Source organism: Pinus tabuliformis, chromosome X (assembly GCF_031772625.1).
Source record: "Pinus tabuliformis cultivar Carrire ecotype Pingquan chromosome X, CPIR1, whole genome shotgun sequence".
NCBI classification, from domain to species: Eukaryota; Viridiplantae; Streptophyta; class Pinopsida; order Pinales; family Pinaceae; genus Pinus; species Pinus tabuliformis.
In genome coordinates this window covers 1,461,302,287-1,461,322,419 of record NC_142308.1, presented here as the reverse complement: position 1 = coordinate 1,461,322,419, position 20,133 = coordinate 1,461,302,287, and positions in this window count along the sequence as shown.

Genomic DNA, 20,133 nt, shown 5'->3' with positions numbered 1-20,133 from the left:
TCAGGTCTATCTCAAACTATTCTGGAATTCTTAACCCCCCATGGTGGGTTCGTAGGGGTTATGTGAATTTGATAAAATGATACTAGAGAGACTATTGAACTAGGATGTGAGGTGGATCTATAGAATAACATTACCAAAGAATATAGAGTCATAATGTTAGGAAGTGCTTCCCCTATCACAAATAAAATTATGGATCTAGCTTCCTAATTTATAATCTCGAAGTTGTTTTGCAACTATCTTCATATTTTCTTAATCAGAATATTCTTTGGCCATCTCTATAATTTGGAAAAACAACTTCAAATAGAAAAACAAGGCCATGATAAGTTTCTCTAAGTGGATGATTTGTTGTGATGCTTTCAACTTGGCCACAATTCGAAGTGGATTAACTGATGCTAGTTTCAGCAAAATACTAAACACATTTGATTATGGATTTAGATGTGCAGTGTGCACTCTAGCTAACTATCTACCACATTTCAGTGCGTTACAAGTTAGGGTATAGACTGCACAGACAGATGAAACACACATACTTAGAAAAGGTCAGAGCTTCTTTGACAGTGTTAGGGTCCAACCCTAACCCCTTTATTTATGTAATAAGCCCAATGGTTCGATTTACAGTCATAGTTAGTTAGAGAGTCAATAAATTCCGCATTAATAATTGTAAGTGGTTGACCCACATTAGAGAAAAGGGACCCTAGTTAGTTGTAAATGGGCCATAGTTAATAAATAAACTGTGTAACCTGTGTTATGCAAGGGACCACTAGTAGTTATGGTTTTGAATGTCATTTAGCTATAAATAGTGTTAGTTGGTAAGGGGTTGATCATTGAGTCTTATTATAATTGAGCTATGCTCTATTGGAGGTTGCCCCCTCGAAGAGGCAAGTGAACATTGAATCTATTTCTAAATAATAAAATAATTTGTAGTTTTTCTCATTTCATGTGATAATTCTATGTTATGGGCTATATTTCTTCGTATTTTTGGTATTCTATATTTCTTGCAGGTCAATAGCATAAAAAGTGGTATCAAAGCACTTTCGAGGGCCAGTTGTACCTCCAATTTTTCACAGAATTGTTTTTAGGCTAGAGACATGTTCCGACATCTTTAAACCACGGGATCTGTTGTTGAGTGCATAAACCTGTAGATTTGGGGAGGCATGCACACAGGAACTACAAGAGGTGTCAATTCTTGTTGAACTCACTTGTAACCGCTGTGGATACCCCTTCAAGTAGTAGTACATTAGACATAACTGAGCACAGACTGCACTTCCACGTGTTGGGACAAGGTCCCCTATGGTCAATTTTGTAATATTTTTTGTTATTTTTGTAAAATCTCTCCATTTTGAGGAACGGACCACGAAGGTAGTTAGAAGTCAAAGGGGCTTTAGGAAGGTCAAATCCCCTTAGTGTGTTATAAGTTAATTTTTTTTTACCCGCTCATGGTTCGGGAACCATGGTATTGTAAAGAAAGATGCTATAAAAAGGAGTCATAGCGAGTCATTAGTAAATAATCAATGATTGAAGATCTATGTATGGGTAAGTGATCTAAGTCAGAAGAGTCTATTTTCTATACTTAGGCAAAGGGGAAGACTCCTATAGCTGTGTGCGCGGAGACCTTGGTAAGTCGGCAATTGTGTGCACTGGAAGAAAGAGTCTGTAACAGAAGATATAAAGCTAATAAAGACTATTTTGGAGAAATATTTGTGTATCTGTGCCTTTATGTTTACTTCTGCATTTTCTGTGTATTCACTCTATTTTCTGCATTTATCATAAGAAACACTTAATTTATGTGTGAAAGTAGTAGATCTGTTAGTTTACTTGATGATATAAATGTTTAAAGCAATCGATGTAGAGTTAGAAGTTGTTATCTGTAAGTTATCATAATTTACGCATTTCAAGGGTTAGGGTTCGCCAATGCCAGGATAAAGCCCTAGAAGTAACAAAAACCCATCACACAGACATCTGGATGTAAAAACCCAGTTCAGTCATCCCCCAATACTGCCTCGGGAGATACTATAGCCTATGTTATGTGGGTCGCTTCCAAACGGGCCGATAATGTAGGGTTTTGTTGGTTGGTGCAACTAACTCTGAACCTAAGTCTAGATCGCCTCAAGCCAACAAAAGGTTCTATTGTTGGGACCAGGATCTATCTGAGGAATGTGTGATGTCAAATAAATCGTTCCCAACTAAGAATGAGATTGAGAATTGGATAGATCGGAAGCTGCACGAATTTGTAGCCCAAGAAAACAGGAATCCGCACATGTCAAAAAGAAGAGTGGTTGAATAGATACCTATGTATAGACAAACACAAAATTTTCTTCTTCTCTTTTCCGTGCAAATTACACCAGTGGTTATCTAATTTAGCGGATAGTCAAGGTACGTGGAAGTTGGATAGTCCTATTGTGTAGACTCGAGAATTGGTAAGGCGCTTGGAAGATTCAGAAAATAAGATCATGAGGGCTTTCGATTACTGGATCGATAGAATTTTACGACGATTCATCACTGAGTTCGCGATCATTACATTTGTTAGTTATAGCGAAGATGAACACCGATTTTTCAAAGGACCAAGAGGTAAGTACCTGAAGTCTCTTAAGAATTGGCTTAAAATTTTATTGTGCAAGAAAAGTGCTATGCCATTGAATTAATGTTTAGAAGAGATTTAACAGGAACTACGCGAAGTGGAAAGACATTTAGAAGAGATCTAGATTCAGGTTTTAAGTGCAATCCTTTGTTAGGAGTGTTTGATAGTGACAAAGAAAGTATTATTCTGAAAACACCTCAAGGTGTGCCATAGACAGTAAATCAAGGCATCGCGGGAATACCACATCCACCCACTCCACCTCTACCATCACCTCCACCTCACACACCCACACCTACACCTTCCCCTCGACCTCCACCTCCACTATTCAATATGACAAATGCTATGAAGATGTTTGTATTTAAGGGTCTGGGGATAGAAGACCCTGAACAACTTTAATTTGTAGTAGATGATGTGTGGAAGTCACAGTAGATTACAGATGATGACCTAAAGAAAGAATAGTTTGTCACAGCATTGCAGGATTGAGCATTGAGATGGTATATTAAGTATAGTACGGGTCATCCAAATGCGACATTGAAAAAATGAAGGAAGCGCTCAATAATGAATTCAAGAAGCCTAAGTTGCAAGCCGAATCAGTAACAGAGGTCAAAGAGATCTAGTAGAAAGTGAATGACTCTGCATGGGACTTTGATCAGAGGTTGAAATTTTTGTTGCAACGGGCTAATATGTAGATCACGGATGACCAACACAAGGACTGGTATATTGCATCATTACTACCCCATTTGAGATTGCCATTGTCACAACAGACACAGATATTACCAAGTGATATTTTAATGTAGATTTGTTTAGTTCCCTGTAATCCACACACGCTTGCCATTTACCATTTTTTTTAGGAACGATAACCAATGGGTATACCCAGTAGTTGTCTGAAATAGGATAAATGAACCCTACATTTAACAATTTCTGCAACTCATTTTTTACAATTTCTCTCAAAGTGGGGTTCATTCTCCTTTGCAGTTGTCTCATAGGCTTGGCATTTCCCTCTATGTAGATATGATGAATGCATGTATCCAGGTGAATACGCTTCATGTCTATGTATTCCCAAGAAAATGTATCCAAAAAGTCTTTCAATGTCTAAATTAGTTACTTCTCCTGTTCAGGAGTCAAGTCAGAATTGATATTTAGGGTTTTTCCAGAAGAAATTTCAATTACCTTACCTCCACATTCAATCATTGAATATGTAGGAAATGCATATAAGAGGGTTGAATGTAATTCAACTACTGTCATATTTATAATATTTCTATAGGTTAGTAATTATATCTAGATTAGAACTAAATTACCCCTCTAAATGTTGAGAAAAATCAGGATTCGAAATATGACAATTTATTAGATTTTCATCTGAATTTTCCTTAAGGCTCATGGCTTGGGCTATTGTTAATACTGGGTGAATAGTTTCTGAATCATGTTCTTCATCATCCCAATAGGTGTTTTTTGACTTTATGAGAGGTTTGGCATGAGGGTATAGATTGATATTTTCAGTTCCAATCTCATGAGTGATGGTCATGTTTTCGTACCTACACCCTATGTAGGCATCAACCATAGACAACCAAGGTCTCCCCAAGATCAAAGGATGCCCTCCCAAGTTACTCTTAGTTTGAAGAACACATAAATATGTAGGGTATTCCCAGGAATCCAATGAAATGAAAATGTCTTCTAATACACCCTTTGGCTTTACCTTAGACATATCTATCAATTCTAACATGGTAGGAGTAGGAAGTAAGTCAAAGGATCCTATGTGAGACAATGTTTCCATGGTCATCACATTCATGGTTGCACCTAAATCAATTAGAGTGTTTCTTATTTGATACCCATTGATAAATGTGGCAACCACAAGGATCCTAGGGTCTGCATATTTCTCAGTAACAAATCTAGTGGACATAAGACTTGAAAGTTTTCCAACTACTTGAATTATAGAAGGTTCCTTCTTCTATCTCCCAAGTTTCTTAGTACATATCTCCCTCATTGTTTTTGCATAAATAGGGATATAATTAATTTCTTGCAGTAATAGGATCTTAATGCATACATTTCTCATTTCAGACACAAGATTGAACTCGGGCTATTTTACTTTCATCTCCAACCTCTCAGGAAAAGGAGGTTGGACAATACGGTACGAGGAAGGTTCTTGTGACTTTAAAATTATCTTTTCAGTTGGTTATGATGTGATTTCTACTTTAGTTGTTTCCAGAGTGTCTTCCTCTATAATCTCTTCAATTTTTCTGGGTTGAGTCACCACTTTTCCTGATCTGAGTTTAATTTCCTGCAGCGACATAGGAAATTCCTGTAGCACAGGAATAGTAATTTCCTGCAGAAGCTATGGTGTAATACAATAGGTAGGAAAAGTGGGATAGGTGGCCACTCCAATATTGTGATTATATTGGACACATTTATTGTTGGGATTGGGTACTGGCTGGGCAGGAAGTTGTGTAGGTCATGGTTGATTTGGTGGGGCAGGCAACTGAAGTTGTTGTTTTTGTGGCTGGCCCATTTGTTTTGGCATGGGTTGTTGTGGATAAAAATTCTGAGGGGGGTAATTTAATGTAGTAGGATAATGGAAATTCACTTGCCACGATTATTGTGGAGGCCAGGGCTTCCAGGGCATTGGAATGTTCCACATATTATTCTGAGCATAAGGAAATTTAGAATATTGTTGTGACATACCCGTAGGACGTGACTGCTATGGTTTTTGAGGTGCCATTACATAGAGTGCACTGAAAGTTTCCTGATCTTCTAGATATGTTGTTGTAATCTCTAGAAGAGAAGGACATTGATTAGTAGAATTATCAACTTCACAAATTCGACATACCTCTATACTATCTGCAGGACATTCCCTTAAGGGATGTTTCTTCCTACACTTGGAGCAAAATATAGCCAAGGCTTTCTCCACTTCCTACTGCTTCTTCTTAGCCTATAAAATATCTAACTATGAAGACAAAGTGCTAAGAATGTTAGTTTTAAAATTTTCAAATAAGTTTCCCATTTCATCTCTGGTTACCCCACCTCCTGCAACTAACTTAGTGAATCTAGAAGAGGTATCTCTTGATCCTTTTCCAACCTTATAATTTCCCCTTGTATATCATCACACAACTCACACACATCATCATAACTCAATTTTGATACATCACCTTCTCCCATCAAGTTTAGAACCTTGAGAGATTATGTTCTTATGTCTCTCAGTAAGATTGTTCTAAGGGTTTCCTTGTTCAGTTGGTTCATCTTGGATCTTTGCAAATTATACTGGAATCCTTCCAGGAAGTCTTCCAAGCTTCCTTCCTCCTTCTAGGTCATGCCAAAGATTTCTTCCCTCATGTCCCTGGTCTTACAATAATCCTGGTACTTTTTGAGGAACGCTTTCTTCATGTCATCCCAAGTTGAAATGGAATTCGCAGTTAGTCCCATGAGCCATCTGGTGAGCCTAGATATTGCAGCAAGAATACTATAACTCCCAGGGCTACCAGCTTTACTTATCAACCAGGGTTTGTACAAATTTGGAGGTGATTGTGCTATATACACAAATAGAAGTGAAGGTTCTACTTGTTATCACTGCTCATCTGGAAAGAGACCCCAGGGGTTCCAAGACAAACTTCTATAGGGTCAGAAGAAGCTTGATTTTGATGGAAGGAGAGCAAACCTATTCTAGGGGAGAGATATTCTACTACAAAAATAAAGAAAGAAATCATGTAATGCTAAACTCACACCAAACCCTAGCTAACCAATTAAACAACTATGTTAAGTAGAATTACTAGATCAATCACTAATATAATGCTAATTATCTAAGTTGCAGAAGTAAAAGAATCAAAACTAGACTAAGGGGTAAAAAATGGAAACTAAGCTAAGTCTGTGTCTAAGAGGAAGAATCAGTCGGAGTTCAAATTGGTGAAAGTAGGACGTGAGGGAGCAACAGCACCTGAGAACCGTTGGATCAGGCGGGTGAAAGGCAAATGAATGGTTGAGATCGGATCGTAAGAGGGTACGTAGGTAGATGGGCGAACAGGGTTAACTACAAGATGAACAGTGGAGATTATATCACAGATAAAAGAAACGTGCCGAAATGGTATCAGGTGATGCAATGGCCATCAGATCAGGAGACCGATTGACGGTGGAGATTGAAGCGCTTAAAGGAACATGAAGAAATGAGGGAGCAAGTTTAGAGGGCGATAAGCAGTATTTCGTGTGCCCTCTAAGCTGTAAGAAATTTTCTCAAATTTCACGTGATTAGCCTCCCCAGCAGACATGTAGCACATGGAAACCACCCATTTCGCGTGCCCTCGGGCAGATAATGATCAGACATAAATCCACACGATATGGTGCAATAGTCGTCGGATCTAGCAAGGTAGATCAATAGTGGAGTTAGACCAAGATGGTTGGTGAGCATGTGTGCGATAGTCGTTGGATATGACAACGTAGATCGATAGTTGGGATTTAAAGTGCATGAAGTCAAACACTAAAAGTGAATTCGGGAGGTGATTGGTCAGTTTTGTTGTGTGAGTCGATCTACGGGTAAAAACCATTTGAACATGGATTAATAGCTTTCGCTCAGCTTTTCATGCTAAAGGAGAATGAAAGGGATGTGAGTTAGATCAAATGACAAGAAGAGAGCGAAGGAGCAGATGATCATAAAATGACTGAATGACCATGAAATGAACCAAGGAACAATGTAATGAACCAGTGACTACGTTAAGTGACAAACTTCATGCAAAACTAAAACTCTGTGTTTTTATGGTTATTGTAGGGTTTCTTCCTCACGTCATGGTCTCAGAGGGGGGAGGTGAGGCCGAGACACCTATGGAAAACCTTATGGATCTTTTCTTGGATAACCTACTAACTGAAAAAAAAAAAATCATAAATGATCTACTCTAAACTACTGTAATGAGACTGCAACTATTTAATCAGATGAACATAAAATAGGAAACTATGCTACTTAACAATACAATAAGGAGGAGCTTTGGCTGCTAGGGTCGGGCCCTAACCCAAGAGCTTTATCCATATGAGTTAACTCAGTGCTGGCTCAAAACAAAACTCATCTTCATTATAACAGAACATTGTATTGCATCAAAACTGTTACAAGTCTGCACTTGGACACAAAGTAGAGTAAATAGTTTGAATACTTCTAATGCTTGCTAACTGACTACTAGTAACTAACTTAAAAATTGAGGTCCTAAGCCTCTCTACTTATACATCTGAAGTATCAAATGACTTCCTTCAAAATTAGCGAGGCACAGCTCCCATCTCAATGATAAACTCATGTTTTCCCTTTCACTAGCTCGACTTAGTAGGGAGGTTGCTTGTACTTTCACTTGTCTGGCTGCCTTCTAGTACTCCTGATTTGGCTGTTTGCACCTTCACTTGCTTGGCTGCCTTCTAGTACTCCTGATTTGGCTTTTTGCACCTTCACTTTCTTAGTTGTTTGTATTTTCAGCTGATGGAGGGATATTCGAATGGAGGGGCAGTAAATGAGGAGGATTTACCTCCTGTAATTCCTCACCCTTGTGCCCTCCAAGTTTTTACCAAGGCCTTTTACCATAGTTCCTTGCTTTTATCTTTTATCCCTGCATTTTCCTTGATTTTATCCTTTATTCATGCATTACATGCACATCAGACCACAAAGAAAAATATCCAACTCTAACTCATCTCATAAGCAAAATATAATCAAAAGTATGCAATAAGTTGTGAGAATAGTTGGTTTGACTAAGCTAGGAGGTGAATTAAGGCCAATTAAGGCCCATATAACTACTCAATGATCAAGCTCATCACCATCTGAGAGCTACATCGTTTAATGTGGCAAGAAACAACTTCAACTTTTGAGCATTTGAAGCGTAATCGTAGCTCCTGCACAATACATCAAACTTGAATAAGAAAGCATCAGGATATTCACTAAAGGTACCATGAAAATTAGACAAAGAAGAGGGAGGAATGTTTTTCATCTGACCGGTCCCAACAAAATCTTTGATAGGAAATTCGAATGTAAATGGTTCCCCTTCCTTCTCATGATAGTCCCCATATATAGTATGAGTGCCCTCTAAATGAGCCATATTAAACCAAAAAGTATTGGGACCCTGGTAAACTACAGATCCTTCAAAGTCAACTGCCTAAAACTCTAGTTCTTGAATAGGATTGAAGAGGAATTGTTCTTCAAGTTGACCACTAAGAAAAGATGATGTCCTCCTAGTGAGAGGAGATTCTTGATGAGTAGCAACAGAGGATTCTCTGTCGGAAATATTCTTCTCCGTTGTGGAGGTATTTCTCTACTTATGATTAGTTGTCGATCCCTATTCAGAAATATCAGTCCTTGGTTCATATTCCCCCTCATTCATTGCAAGCTTATTTTTCCCTGCCAGTTTATGAGTGAATGAAGTGGTTCTCACACCACCACCAAAAATTCTTGAAAAATTATATTGGCCCCTAAAACAAATTCAAAACTTCTACTTACCAGACAATCAGGACATGGCTTTGGCGAATTCTGATCTTTGCAAGTGTGTAGGCCTTATCCCATGTCTTACAACTTCAACTCCCCCAGTCTTGAATACTCAAACAAAAAGAAATCATACTAAAACACTTTTAGTATCATCCCTTAGCACCTCCGTGGAAACAACGCAAAAATGTTTGTGCAAATTATAGACTTATAATTTGACAGACATAAATCATCAACCAAGGGTAGGTAAGCTTATGAGATGTTGTGAAAAATATATGTGGGCTAATACCTTAAGTTATTTTCTAATTAAACCATTCATACACACATCTCTAATGTATCTTTTCTGCATCAACACTTGGCAGAAAAGGCTATTGAGTGGATTCAATCATCCCTCTGCAGCTCTTGATATTGCTGATGTTGATCAGAAAATATAAAAGACCAAACAAATAGTCATAAAAATCAAGAAGTTAAAACCTGATTAAATAATTCCAACACATTCATCAAATAAAAATCAAGAAGTTAAAACCTGATTAAATAATTCCAACACATTCATCAAATTATAGACGTATAATTTGACAGACATAAATCATCAACCAAGGGTAGGTAAGCTTATGAGATGTTGTGAAAAATATATGCGGGCTAATACCTTAAGTTGTTTTCTAAGTAAACCATTCATACACACATCTCTAATGTATCTTTTCTGCATCAGCACTTGGCAGCAAAGGCTATTGAGTGGATTCAATCATCCCTTTGTAGCTCTTGATATTGCTGATGTTGATCAGAAAAGATAAAAGACCAAACAAATAGTCATAAAAATCAAGAAGTTAAAACCTAATTAAATAATTCCAACACCTTCATCAAATAAACTTCTTCATTCAACCATTTCACATATGCTGCTAAAGTTTAGAAAACAGAAACACTAGTTGTGCAAATAACTTAGTGATGCATAAAAATAATCAACAGAAATACAAATACTGTAACTAATGGAATTGTGAGAAAAGGGGGCCCTCCCTTACTCACAACCCCTCTATTGCTAAAGGAGTTTACACCAGGAGATCAACAGAACATATAACTTTCTATTAATCTAAAAAGGATTACAGATATGTACAAGTCTGATATGTTCCACCAACTAGCCCCCTTGCAAATGAAACATACTGAAATTTATACAAGTTCAAAGGAATATGTTTGCCTGAATTAGGAAAACTACTATGTTGTAACTACTTGCTATCAATAACTAAAAAAAATGAAAAAATAGCTCTACTGAGTTTGATCCATGACTGAAAGCATGGATCAAACTAATTTCGTTACATTGCTTGGACCTTTTTCCAAATACGGTCATCGAGAAGAGGACTGAAGATCTGGGTAGTTTCAATGATGAACTAGAGGCAACCAATAGGAGAGTGTCCATGTAGGTGGATTTCCTCATAAAACCCATGTTCATGTTCTTCTTGAAACTAAGTGGAACATATCCAACCACCGATTCTGTTGCAGGAAATATGGTCGATTATAGGAAATCCGCATCTACAGGAAATTGCGAAGTGTCTATAGGAAATTGGCGACCACCGCTGTCTGCAGGAAATCACGAAGCTGCTTCAAATCATGACTAATTTGCATAAGATTTTGATCAGTCAAGCTTTATAATTCGATTAGGAAACGATTAACTTCAAGAAATACTAAATAACAAGGTAAAATAATAATTTTTAATATAATTTGCATACCGTGAGCACACAGCACCCTTTTGGTCAAAACCTAGGTAATATAAGTGAAATAGGAGTAGTTAGGAATCAAAAAGAGTTCAAAAATGGGGGTGGAAAGTTCTTAGGATGCTATCAAAAAGTGAGCAAAATGGGGCTTATCACCTGCATATGGAGTTGCAGAGCCTCAAGAAGGGAAAATAAGTCCAAAATAAGGTCCACGCGAAAGTATGGTGTTTGAAATGTAAGGGCCATGGTCACAACAACGACCATTGCCCAGTGTATCATAATTACCTTCTTGGGGGACGACCTGTCCCCCTGAAGCCAAAAACCACCACTGGGACAAATACAAGAGTGGTACCCTAGTGCGTTATTTGTCAAATTACAAGAAAAAACATGATGGACAATTGTCATTTGCTATAGAAGTTTGTGCAGACTCCCCAGTAGTTGTTCTGAGTGGGTCACAATGAGCGCAACTGCCAAAGTTACCAATTGATGATGGAAAAAACATCAACTGTTGGGCATGGAATCCCCCCATAGCATGTTTTGGACCTCAAATCCCAAGTTTTAGTCAAATATGCTATAAGAATCTGCGAATTGTGGGCGTGGAGCGCGAAATTTATATTGAGTCATAGGGTTGTCCACCCTAAGTGTTGTAATGTAATGTAATGTCATGTCAACCTATAGAGTGAGGCTCTAAGTTGTAAAGATAGAAAAATTGGGGATAGATGAGCATGGATGAAGTCTATAAGATAGCAGACAGAAAAGAAGTCTAAGTGTCCTGGGTCGTAGTAGTAGGAAGAGGCTCTGCAGTTGAGTGCGCGGACCCCTGCAGCTGAGTGCGTAGGGCGAAGTTGAGTACGTAACCCAAGAAGAAGAATAATAAAGAAAAGTTTGATTCTAAATATTGTGTATCTATTTTTGGATGATTGTCTATGCATTTATATTGTTATGATTATCACATGCACTTATATGAATATCGAACACTATTAAGTATAATTGTGCTCATATAGATAAGTAATCAGATAATCTCAGGTTAATAATAAGGAACTTGGGTAATAACACAGATCGCGCCTCGAACAAATTTGCGCGAAGGCAGCATTGTAGGCTGCGAGGGACCAATAGGAGCATGTAGCGATGTGCGCATAGGGTCAATCCACAGGCCAACGAAAAACCTTCAGACATCTCTAGGGTGCGGAAACCTGGTTCTAGCACCCTCCCATACTACTTCGGGTGAGACCTCAGTCCGTGCTCCGTAGACTGTTGCTGAAAGGGCCAGTAGTACCAGGATTTGTTTGGCTAAATCATCTCTAAACCTAGGTCAGGCCCCTATAAGCCAAAAAATGGTTCTGTTGCCAGGATTGGCATCTGCATAAGGGATGTTCGATGTCGTGCCACTGGAATCCAACGAAGAAAGAAATTGAAGGGTGGTTGGACAAGAAGATTCACGAGTTCGCAGTGCAGGAAAACAGAAATCCACGAGTATCTAAGGAATAGTGGTTGGAGTGCTACTTGTATACGGAAATCCACGAAAATTTCTTTGCATCCTTTCCTTCTAAGTTGTATGAGTGGATCACTAAGCTAGTAGATAGTCAGGGAAGGTGTAGGCTCGACGAACCAATCGTGTGGACTTCGGTATTAGTGCGCATACTAGAAGCGTCAAGAGATAAGATCGCGTGAGCTATGGACCATTGGCTTGACCGAATTATAGGAGTATTTATCACTGAGTTCACGGTAGATACGACCATCAGCTATAGTGAGGTGGAGCGACGCTTCCTCAAGGGACCGCGAGGTAAGTATATTAAATATTTGAACACTTGGATTAAGATGTTATTATGTGAAAAGCAGGTTATACAAATAAATTAATGTTTGGGACTATGCGAAGTGGGAAGATCTACAGAAGTGAAGTAGTAAAGAATTAGAATCCAATCCCTTAATATCACCCTCGCGGGAAAGCGAGGAAGAGCTTACGAAAGTCTCTCCGAGAAGTGTGGTCAGTCTGATAAGGTAGCGAATTCTGCGCTTACCACCTCCACCTACACCGCCACCTGTCTCACCCTCCGCACTTTCATCTCCACCCACCCACCTCCGCCACCACCGCAGTACAATGTGGAAAGTGAGATTAAACTATCGATATTCAAAGGAGTAGGGAATGAAGATCCGAACCAATTATGGTTCATGGTAAGGGCGGTATGGGAAGCACAAGGAGTCGTGGATGACAATATCAAGAAGGCTACACTGGTAAGCGCATTGCAAGATCGTGCGTTAACATGGTACATCAAGCATTCTAATGACCATCCAAATGCAGGAATCGCAGAAATCTAGACCGTGCTGAACAGGGAATTTAGTAGACCAAAGTCAGAGACACAATCAATTATCGGGTTTAAGGAGATCATGATGCTCCCAGGCGAGACCCCCTAGGATCTGGACCAAAGACTAAAGGGTATGAATCGCAAATCCAACATGACTTTGACAGATGGACAACACCGCACATGGTTTGTAGCATCACTAACACCGCACTTAAGGATGGCGTTGTCACAACAAAAAATTTCCACCCAGGCCGAAGCTTTGGAGATGGCAATGAGATTGCATGAGACCCCTATACAAGACCCTGGTCTAGGAGTCCAACAAATCCACGTGCAACTGAAAAATCTGTGTCTGCAGATGCAGAGTTTGAAACAAGACAAGACACCTCGGCCAAAGGTGCATGAGGAGGTATGGTGCATAAAATGCAAACGCCAGGGGCATGACAAGGACCATTATCCAGTGTTTGAGAATTACTTGGTGTGAGGAGGGTCGATTCCATTAAGACCTAAGGCATAAGCAAGACCAAGCACGGTGTCTGCACTATGGTGCGCAATCTTTCAAATAGGAGGAAAACACACTATGGGTCATTTCCATCTATTACAGAAGTATATGCAGACGACCCAGCAATTGTTTTGTAATTTCTGTAGGTCGGTAGGCCATGATGAACGCACCTGCAAAAGCTATGAACTAATGATGGATCGGACTCCTACCTACGGGGTGCAAACCAAAACGCGGGCCCTCAACCCAAATGCAGGAATGGCATGTGTTGGATTTCAAGGGCACAGACGAGGTTGAGGTGGAATGGGACCAGGAAGGGGTCACGGACAACTAATTTGTTACAATTGCGGAGGACCAGGGCATTACGCCCGAAATTGTACAAACTCGACAAGGACATCATGTTTGTATTGTACTCATTTTGATCATGAGGTAGAAGACCGCCCTACATTGATAGCGAGGTTGCACGAAAAAAGGGGTACTCCAGCCTCCTCCAATCAGAATTTGCAGATGATGAGGTCTAAGCCGTGCGAAGAAGACCCCAATGTAAACATCATGCTCAGGAACGGTATGGCCACTGGTGATGATAAAGGTAAACACTCAAAATAAAGTGCATGGGTTCACAAGGCTCCTACAAAGGAACCCAAATTTGATTTAGAACGCACGAAGGAGACACTCATGGAAGCTAAGAAGAGCTTCACGGAGACCTCCACTTCAGGTAGTAAGGATCAACTAGAACCAGGGATGGATCCTTTAATTCTCACTACCTTTCTGGAGACATGCATGAAACTGCTGTGCAACAGAAGGCAGTAAAAGGGCTACAGGAACTTATCACTAGGTGTGTGGGGTCAGGAAAACTTCGCATAGTTAGGGAACTTGGAAAGCATGCATTGCGCACAAGAAGGGAAATGACGTTGACTGCGCAAATCGGCGAGTATGAAATGCATCAGGTAATCCTGGATCTCGGATCAGACGTGAATTTACTACCAAAACAAACATGGGAATGCATGGGTAGGCTCGCACTACAATGGTTTCCTATTCAATTGCGAATGGCGAACCAATAGAAGATCTTGCCTATGGGAAGATTGCAAGGGGTCACGGTGGATATTGAAGGTACGAGCGCACAGGCGGATTTTGAAGTGATAGAGATTTTTTATGATAGCAATCCCTATCCCACGCTACTAGGAATAAATTTGGCCACCGATATGAACAGAGTCATAAATCTGAAGAAACACACAATGATTTTTGAGAAAAAGTCACTACGCATAGTAGTACCACTAGATCCAACCGAGGGAGCGCGATACACTGAACCGGTGCGCGACGATGATAGTGATGATGATCTTGATTTCATATACAAGATAACTACACGAGAACAAGATTGGGTGGATCCAACTGCAGATGGAAGGATTTCATGGGAGCGTGAGAGCTCCTACACTTCACATTCAGACGAAGAAGTAGAGTGATGGCAGAATCGGCCGCATGAAGTAACAATGCTTAATTGCAACATGATGGTTAGATCACTGCACTACATGACGACAGAGGTCAGGGATCTACCTACATACTATGGGTTGACAACAGTGGATGAATTCTTAAATGAATTTGAAAGTGCAGTACCAGAATAGCAACGGTTCGATGCTCTGAAATGGGCATTGCGCGCAATGCCCGCAGGATAGTGGGGTACACATCAGGGGAGTTTTGAGGACTGGCACAGATGCAAGAGGATGATGCGCCTATGAATTGGAAAACCCTAGCTAAGAATGAGAGCTAGTCACTAGGGGTAGAAAAACTTGCGCGCCCACCATTCCCGAGGGGTACGGACATATGCCATGCAGCCCGCACAAGCGCACACCACTCCCCGAATAAAAAATAGGAACAAAATGCAGTAGCAGGAAAGGCGAAGCGTGCCAAGGACTATCCATGGAGAAGCATTTGATTGGGTGTGTGAAGTGCTGAATAGGGTTCACTAGGTGAGACACACTTACTGGGACCTACACGTACCAGTGGTTCAATGGGCCTATAGGACCATCTGTAAAACCCTGACCGCAGAAATGATTCCAAGGGTGCAGAACAGAGTAGGGACCATAATTTCTGAAGAGAATTCAAAGAGGAATCCACATGTAATAGTGCCCGCAAGTGTGACAGTGCACAAATCCCATGACGAAGAAATCGCACAGCTACACAAGGTCGAACATATAAGGCTTCAGGAAGCCATTTGGTGAGGGAACCTTAGACTTCGCGAACTCAGAGAAGACCAGGTATGACTGAGGAAGAAAAGAATTTTGATGGACGTAGAGGTCAAGAGGCTAGAAAACGAGGTCATGAAAGCATGTCTCGTCGATAAACCAAGGATGGCAAGGCAAGGTGCGGATGATCATACCACTGAATTAGAAGACTATTGCCGAGAATGTATGACTCTACTGCCATGGCAACGACCGCATCTCACTAAACACAGTAACCAGGGGAATGCACTACATATGATAGAGCGCACGGCACCAACTATCGCGAGGGCAATTGAGGGTTTTCTATGGACTATCCTGAGGGGCGAAATGGAGCCACGCACGAGTGGTGCGACCACCTAAGTAGCCGTAGGAAGAACAATCTCAGTGCTCCATGCAGTTGAAAGAGAGCACGGTACTATAAAAGAGTATATTTGGGAGTTGTGTGATAAAGGAGGTGTGCATAGAGTCAACATGTCACAAGGTTCGCACCCATGCACGGGGTGCTGCGCTAGCACGCGAGTATGCTGGGAAGTGACCGTTGGTGTCATTTTTCATGACGGGATGTCCGGTTTGAGGCCAAATGGAGTGGGTGGTGGACATTTAAGACAGCAGTTATGGTAAAGATTTTGGAAAATATTCCACCAAGAAAGCATTGATGGCCCAAAATTGGGGGGAACGGCCAAATTTTAATTCAAAAGGCGTTACAAAACTCCAGGGGTTATCCACGAGACAACACTTGTTCACTTGAGACTTGAGCAGTTGAATAGAGCACAGAGTGTTGAGCATCGAGCGATATTCGAGCCCCTAGGTTTGCGAGAGACAGCATATAGTACAGACAAGATGACGGATACCAGGGCAGGTTTGGGCTTTGAAGAAGGAACCGTCGCCGAGGCTACACCAACCCATATGGTACACAATGTTCCCAAAGATATTGGGGTCACGCCAAAAATCTCGAAATCACCCTGAACGCCGAGACCAGAAAAAGATAAGCAGACAATGGGACCAGTCCACATTTCCCTGAGGAATCTGCGGTTCGATGAGCTATCAATGGAGGAAAAGGGTAAGGTTATCACCATTGAGTCAGATGAAGAGGAGGAGGACTTATAAGCTCTAATTGTCGAGGTAGAGGAAGAAGAATACGTGGAGGCGGACATCCAACCGATGCGCTCTGTAGCAAAATTTCCCGAGTATGTCCCTCCGCGAAAGGGGAAAGCTAAGGTACCAAAGGATCTGGATGCAACGAAGAGTGCAATCCAAACCCCGCTCCTCCCCAATGGAATTACCTTTGAGGGTCCACTCCTAGGACGTGTGCCTACCCTAAAATTTGAAGACTAGGACCTCAAAGATAGTGAGAAGTTCCCACACTTAGAGACGAAGAGACTAATTAAACAAAATATGGAGGGGTCAACGATCACATTACAGCCACGAAAATGGTTGCGCGATGTGGAGAAGGTCGGGTTGCTTCATCTATTGTGGATACCACACTTTCACCATGCGCCCATCGCCATTTTCATCATTAGGAAGCTGCTTTGCCTAGTGCATGATGGGTACTTATGTCTAGAGGATCCTATTCCCATCATGGTGGATCTCATCTACAGAATTTCTAGGCTTCCTTGTAAGGGAAAGGACCCCGCAAAGATAGCAGGAAAAAGCAGTGATTTGGCTCTCGCGGAAGCCATGAAGAAAAAATATAAGCTCGAGAAGAAAAAGAGAGGTTACACCATCGGCAATATCAAGGATAAAGGGGTGCACGTAGCCACTCAACTCCTAGCTGGCAAGGTAATGAGAAAATGCAGCAGCAATAAAATACTAGCGCCAATAGCTATGTTGGCCGAACAATGCGTGGAGGGGGTCCAGTTCAACTGGCTGAGTTCCTCTGCGAAGAGTTTTTACTCAACTGCAAGGAGGCCCAAGAGCGGGGTAAGACCTTCCACTACGCATGGTTGCTCTTGTCCATCTTGCTGGTAGCGGGAGAATTGCCAGAAGGCAGTCAGTTCCCAAGCATTGAACGTGACTTACCGAGGTCGGGAAGTATGCGTCACTCTAGGCTACCAAGGACGTGAAGCGGATTCACGATACAAAGGTCTTCTAGGTGCTCATGAAGGCGAGCATCCGAATGTTGATTAATAGGAGGCGGCGCCTATCCCCCACAGTGCACGACAGTCTATGGAGCTTTGCAGACTTCAAGACGGACATGCACAATATTTACATCAGGGTGCGAAAGGATCTGACGTAGCAATGGACAAAGCTCCCATTCATATCCATTAACGATGCGATATTTACAGTGTTAGAGTCATGGCCTCCTGAGTGGCGTGCCCCGGATTTGGCGGAGTTGGATAAGACAGCAACGCAAAAAAGGAAGGATGATGCCAAGCAACACGTCACCCAACTGGCCGAGAAAAGGCACAACAAAAAAGTGGCAGCTGAGGTCAAGGCAGCCCATGAAGTGTCACAGGCAACAGCAGAGCAAAAGAAGGCAGCCGAAGCAGTAGCAGCGCAGACAGCAGAGACTAAAACAGTGCAGGTAGAGGAGGGCCAAGCAGTGTCTGCAGGACAGGAGGCAGAGGACACAGACCTTGCAGAAGAGAGCGCGGACCTAGGAACCACTTCTACTCAACTCAAATGATCACGCATCACAGAAAGATCGGGCCTAAGAAAAAAGGTCAAAGCCTCGAAGCTGGCCATCAACCCAATCACCTTAACTGAAGGTGACCTCCATGACATCAGCAAGACAGTTCGCTATGTCACTAGTGAAGCGCTCCAAGACTTCATGATGGAGCAGCAAAATGTGTTGGGAGCCCTTAGGGTGTAGCTGCAGGAGTTAAAGGTACGGCCCCCTCAGGAAGGTATCTTTTCTACCAACATTGCAACGGGCACTTCAACAACAGAATAGATGTTGCGTGCGAGGATAGTCAACACAATAGTGTTTCCAGAAGGAGCGTTGGTATCAGCAATGTGATGGACCGAATGACAATTAGCATGATAAAAGGCCTTGGCCTTAATCTAGCTTCCCTTCCCTGAGAAACGCTCTATCAGTTACAGGATGGAATAACAACAGAGATATGCACCAAGGAGAGCCGCGTGATCCAGGTCCTGAGCGAGCAGAAGATTAATACAGAACAACTTATCTTACAACGCGACAAGCTGGTGCACAGAACAAATAGTTGGTGCAGACGGTAGATGACGCTTTCTGACACGTCTGAGAGCTGGCTATTGCAGCAGATTTTCTGATACAAGTGCAGATTCACGATCTAGCAAGTGGAGTCCGCGATGTTAGAGAAGAGACAACAAAGGTGTAGCTGAAGCTAAATCTCCATATTGTCGAACTATGGTTGAAGGCGCAGCCTTCCACTCCCTTAGAGGTCAGAACGCAACGTGCTAGCACTATTGAAGCAGGGATGGAAGAGATTGGAGGTGCAGTGCATGAATGTACCACCATGTTGGAGCAAGCGCTTGAGGTCCTCATGACGTTACAGGAGGACCCCAACATTTAGCGGCTGGAAACAGAGGCACGCGAACTCCAGCAACAATATGAAAACATTAGAGGGACTGCACAGACAGTAGTCCTTACTCAGCGGCTTGCAAAGATGCAGCAATCCAAGGCATTAAAAGAGCAAGTGGATGCGGCGCACCATACGGAAGTTGTTCTCAAACCGCGTGTCCAACCATGGATTGATGAAGCCTTCACAATCACAGCAAATATCAAAGGAAATATAACGTAGATTAAGGGGATGCAGTTACAGATGAAACACAGCACGCCGTAAACAGAGGGCTCAGAAGATAGAATGCAATAGGTGCAGCGGACAGCAACTCAGTGCATTGCCAACATTTAGGTCATTCGGGACCAATTGGAGGGACTCCGCGCCGAAAAAGTGACTCAAGGGCGAGTCACAATGTTTGTGTTGGGGGCATGTTGGGCATGGAATCCCCCCACAGCATTTTCTGGATCTCAAATCCCAAGTTTTAGTCAAATATGTTGTAAGACTCCGTGAACTGTGGGCGCAGAGTGCGAAATGTATATTGAGTCATAGGGTTGTACACCCTAAGTGTTGTAATGTAATGTAATGTCATGTCAGCCTACCCATGGTCTGTAGACCATGGGATTGTATAAATAGAGCGACGCTTTAAGTTGTAAAGATAGAAAAAATGGGGATAGAGGAGCATGGATGAAGTCTACAAGATAGCGGATAGAAAAGAAGTCTAAGTGTCTGGGGTCGTAGCAGTAGGAAGAGGCTCTGCAGCTAAGTGCGCAGAGGCCTAGTAGAGTCCGCAGATAAGTGCACAGACCCCTGCAGCTGAGTGCACAGGGCGAAGTTGAGTATGTAACCCAAGAAGAAGAATAAAAAAGAGAAGTTTGATTCTAAATAGTGTGTATCTGTTTTTGGATGATTGTCTATGCACTTATACTGTTATGTT